We start from the raw sequence: 5387 nt of genomic DNA, 5'->3' as shown, positions 1-5387 counted from the left end.
TAGGATATTCTATAGACAGGGAAGTTTACAAAAAGACTACATCCACTAGGATATTCTACAGACAGGGAAGTTTACAAAAGACTACACCCACTAGGATACCTTGTCTGTAGAATATCATAGTGGGTGTAGTCTTTTGTAAACTTCCCTGTCTGTAGAAGGATGTAGTCTTTTGTAAACTTACTATGATATTCTACAGACAAGGAAGTTTACAAAAAGACTACATCCACTATGGTATTCTACAGACAGGGAAGATTACAAAAAAAACATCCACTAGGATATTCTACAGACAGGGAAGTTTACAAAAGACTACACCCACTAGGATATTCTACAGACAGGGAAGTTTACAAAAGACTACACCAACTACTAGGATATTCTAAAGACAGGGAAGTTTACAAAAGACTACACCAACTACTAGGATATTCTAAAGACAGGGAAGTTTACAAAAGACAACATCCACGATAATATTCCACAGATAGGGAAGTTTACAAAAAACAACATCCACTATAATATTCTACAGACAGGGAAGTTTACAAAAGACAACACCCACTAGGATATTCTACAGACAGGGAAGTTTACAAAAGACAACACCCACTAGGATATTCTACAGACAGGAAAGTTTACAAAAGACAACACCCACTAGGATATTCTACAGACAAGGAAGTTTACAAAAAGGCTACATCCACTATGATATTCTACAGACAAGGAAGTTTACAAAAGACAACACCCACTAGGATATTCTACAGACAGGGAAGTTTACAAAAGACAACACCCACTAGGATATTCTACAGACAGGGAAGTTTACAAAAGACAACACCCACTAGGATATCCTACAGACAGGGAAGTTTACAAAAGATTACACCTAGTATTGTATTCTATAGACAGGAAAGTATGAAATCTAACTGTCCTTACAAGTCTAACAGTTGAAGTCTGATAGAACAAAGAAATGGTTAAAATTGCTGTAAATGAAAGAGAAATACGTACTGAATGTTCTGGCCAACCGACCTTAGTTGGTGATTGACCCTTAAACTGCCAACATCTTTTATTGTATTTATAAAAAATTATACATTATTATTATTTCTTTTCAAAGAGTACAAGGACATTCCACCTATCTGTATTGAATTCTACATACATATTTTACATAAACTTCGTAGTAAAACACAATACAATATTTTCATTTCAATTACAAGCAAAACTTATCAGTTTTGCACCATACATAACTATCCATTCTAAATAATGTCAGTCAAAGATTTCCTTACTATCAACAATAAGTGTAATCTAATAACTTTAAATTTGAAAATACATTTTTACAAATGGTATAAAAATTTATCATTTATCTTTAGTTACATCAAAACTTAGGTAAAATAAATTACTGATGCCATAGACATGTTGTCCTAAGAACAATCAAGCCTTTCTCAGAAAATGTCTAATTTTAATGTATAGTCATTGGACGACTAAGCTTGAATCATGCTTGTGACGAACTTCAATATGGTGTCGCAGTTCATCCCTCCTAGTTGAGGTGAAATTACAAAAGGTGCAGCGAAATCTCCGTTCTCCTCGATGTAGTCTCATATGCCTGCTTTTGTTTCCTTGAGATGAAAACACTTTATGGCAAAGTTCGCAAGTCCTAGCTCTCAGAAAAGTATCTGAAAATAAAATGTGATCGAATTTTAAAAAAACATTCATTGGCAATGTTCACAAGTCCTATCTGTCAGAAAAGTATCTGAAAATAAATGTATTTCATTTATAAAAAAATATTATGGCACAGATCGCAACTTCTAGCTATCAGAAAAGTATCTGAAAATAAAGTGTAGTTGATTTATTATAAACACTTTGTGGCAAAATTACAAGTCCTAGCTTTCAAAAATATATCTAAAAAAAATGTTTGATTTATAAAAAAAAAACACTAAGGCAAAGTTCACAAGTTCAATCTCTGAAAATGTTTTAGAGATTTAAAAAATAACTTTATAGCAATGTTCACATGCCCTAGCTCTCACGAAAAAAAAAATTGTAGAATTATAAAAAAAAAACTTTAAGGTAAAATTTACAAGTCCTGGTTCTCAGAAAAGAACTGAAAAAAATTGTAGAATTATAAAAAAAACCTTTAAGGTAAAGTTTACAAATCCTGGTTCTCAGAAAAGAAAATTTGTAGAATTATAAAAAAAACCTTTATGGAAAAGTTCACAAGCCCTGGCTCTCAGATAAGAATCTGAAAGCAAAATATATTAGATTTATAAAAAAATTTACACACTGTTAATTTCAATTTCTGATTAATATGAAGAAACAGAAAACTTTATTATTAAAATTGATGTTACTGATAAATTTCCCTTCTATAATAAGTATCAAAGTTCATATGTCTACACTTTATAAAGCTATACTTACTTGTTTTGTATCTACTTATTCCAATAAGCTGTGCTGTTGGAACAAGGTTACCATTAACTAAAAACCATTACCTCTGTCTTGTACAGATGTATCCATAAGGAAGCGAGTAACAAGCTAAACTGTTGTTGCACAATGATATTAGATATAATGTTGTGTTTTTAATGTTTAAAACATCATTGAAGACTGGAACTGATGATGTCAGCAAAAGTAGTGTCATTAACCTAGAAAAGACAAATCATATGTATGTACGGACTGGGCTGTTCAACGTGAACTTTCTGCCAAACCAATGGACGTTACTTTGAAGACAGCCTACATTTTTGGTGCCAGACAAATACACTCACAAGCTAGAAAAGAACACAAAACTGAGAACTTTGTATTTGAATAACCTTAAAAGATAACCTTCTACAGTGGTGTACGAAGAAGTTGCAAAGTGGGGGGTGCTTGGCTATACATGCACATTTTACAAGGAGAGGTTGAAAGTATAAGGAGCAGCTCAATCTAGAGGGTTTGCACCCCAGAAAATGAATATAATAACTTACAGTTGCATATATAAAAGTGGGGGTGCAACGGCATCCCAGGTTCCGATGTCTATAAACTAGTAACCTCCAAACTAGCACATTTCAAGAACAGGTATTTGACATTCATTCCCAAAGGAAATGTCAAATACCTGTTCTTGAAATGTGCTAGTTTGGAGGTTACTAGTTTATAGCTTAATGTTGCTGTATGTATAAAGTTTACTGTTTGCCTAGAGCTTAACATGTTGTATATATCATTCCCAAAGGATATGTCAAATACCTGTTCTTGAAATGTGCGAGTTTGGAGGTTACTAGTTTATAGCTTAATGTTGCTGTATGTATAAAGTTTACTGTTTGCCTAGAGCTTAACATGTTGTATATATCATTCCCAAAGGATATATCATTCCCAAAGGAAATGTCAAATACCTGTTCTTGAAATGTGCTAGTTTGGAGGTTACTAGTTTAAAGCTTAATGTTGCTGTATGTATAAAGTTTACTGTTTGTCTAGAGCTTAACATGTTGTGTATATTATACAACATGTTAAGCTCTAGGCAAACAGTAAACTTTATGCATACAGCAACATTAAGCTATAAACTAGTAACCTCCAAACTAGCACATTTCAAGAACAGGTATTTGACATTTCCTTTGGGAATGATAAATACAACATGTTAAGCTCTAGGCAAACAGTAAACTTTATACATACAGCAACATTAAGCTTTAAATATATGGCAATGTTAAGCCTGATACGTACAGCATGATAAGCTATATATTTAGATAAATTATAATCTTTAAATGTACGGCATTGTTCACTCTTATATATATGTATATAGAACAATGTTAAAGTGTTTTGTTAGAAATAAGAACTACAACAAAATGGGTCAAAAGATATTTATTCACAAGGAAACTTCTGAAAAGACTGTTTCAACAGAATCAACACCAGAATGTAAGTATCATTCATACTGTTATACAGTGCCAGTTCCTATATAATTGTATTAACTCATTGTACAGACTATATAAATAAAACAATGGTAAAAAATGAGCAGTGTTTTTATACTGTCAGAAACTTCCTCAATAATGCAACTGTTCACTGTATTCATCTTGATGGCGAACTTTTATATGACTACGGAGTGCATCCCTTCGAGTGGTTGTAAACGTACAAATGCTGCAACGAAACTTCATCTCTAGACGGTGTAGCCTCATGTGTCGACTTTTATTTCCACTAGAAGAAAATACCCTCAAGCACAAAGGACAAGTTCTAGAATGTAAATCCAGAGGTTCCATTTCTGTAAAAATATAGTTCATTCAAGACTGACAGCTGTGTAATTTGTAATGTACAATTAAAATAATATGAATTTATATTTACTTTCTGTTAGGAGAATTATACAAATTTTGTGGTCAACTAAAAAAAATTATCTTATCAATGTATAAAACTATATTTGTATAATACGTAATATATTAACATATAATGGCATCGAAAATATTCTAATTTGATAATTAGTATTTTATATTTGTCTATTTGATGTGTTATTTTAAATGATGAACAAATGTTACAGTTTTACAGTACATCAATGCACACATATCCCGAGACACATAAGCTCCAAATCCATAATATATAACACTAGCCTCTAACAAAACATTAATTACTTCATATCAGTATACAGGGTATAATAAGATAATAGATTACCTCCCAATAGATGTCTCTCCACAAACATTTTACAAGGACATGGGAAAATATTTCTAGGTTTTATAGTGAAACAGTTTCGTGCACAAAAAAATCTCGTCTAAACCTCAACTGACTGAACACGCTGTATTCATGGTAACATAATTTTATCACACAACTTCAAACAAAACATTGCTTTAACTTTTACTAGACATTTTTATACTGTTACACTGTACATGCCCTTATTAGAAAATGTAACAGCTCAAAATGCCATTATTAAACAATGTAGCAGTTCTATATGCCCTTATCAAACAATGTAACAGTTGTACATGCCATTATTAAACACTGTAACAGTTGAACTAGCACTTATTAAACAATGCAACAGTTGTACTAGCACTTATTAAACAATGCAACAGTTGTACTAGCACTTATTAAACAATGCAACAGTTGTACTAGCCCTTATTAAACAGTGTAACAGTTGTAAAAGCCCTTATCAAACAATTTAACAGTTGTAAATGCCCTTATTAAACAATGTAACAGTTGTACTAGCCCTTATTAAATAATGTAACAGTTGCACTAGCCCTTATCAAACAATTTAACAGTTGTAAATGCCATTATTAAACAATGTGGCAGTTCTACATGCCCTTATTAAACAATGTGGCTGTTGTAAATGCCCTTATTAAACAATGTGGCAGTTCTACATGCCCTTATTAAACAATGAAACAGTTCTACATGCCCTTATTAAACAATGTGGCAGTTCTACATGCCCTTATTAAACAATGTGGCAGTTCTACATGCCCTTATTAAACAATGTGGCAGTTCTACATGCCCTT

General features: G+C 32.2%; 1 long non-coding RNA gene across 1 annotated transcript; it reads right to left on the bottom strand.

The window, feature by feature from the left end:
* Positions 1-981: 981 nt before the first annotated feature.
* Positions 982-5361, bottom strand: LOC111083507. Its single transcript, XR_002609083.1, has 2 exons — positions 3429-5361; positions 982-3046 (listed from the first exon to the last, which is right to left on the bottom strand). It is a non-coding gene; the product is annotated as an uncharacterized LOC111083507 (long non-coding RNA).
* Between the last annotated feature and the right edge of the window lie 26 nt (positions 5362-5387).

The sequence above is a fragment of the Limulus polyphemus genome, unplaced genomic scaffold (assembly GCF_000517525.1).
Source record: "Limulus polyphemus unplaced genomic scaffold, Limulus_polyphemus-2.1.2 Scaffold9889, whole genome shotgun sequence".
Classification (NCBI taxonomy): domain Eukaryota; kingdom Metazoa; phylum Arthropoda; class Merostomata; order Xiphosura; family Limulidae; genus Limulus; species Limulus polyphemus.
This window is presented reverse-complemented; position numbering and strand designations above follow the sequence as displayed.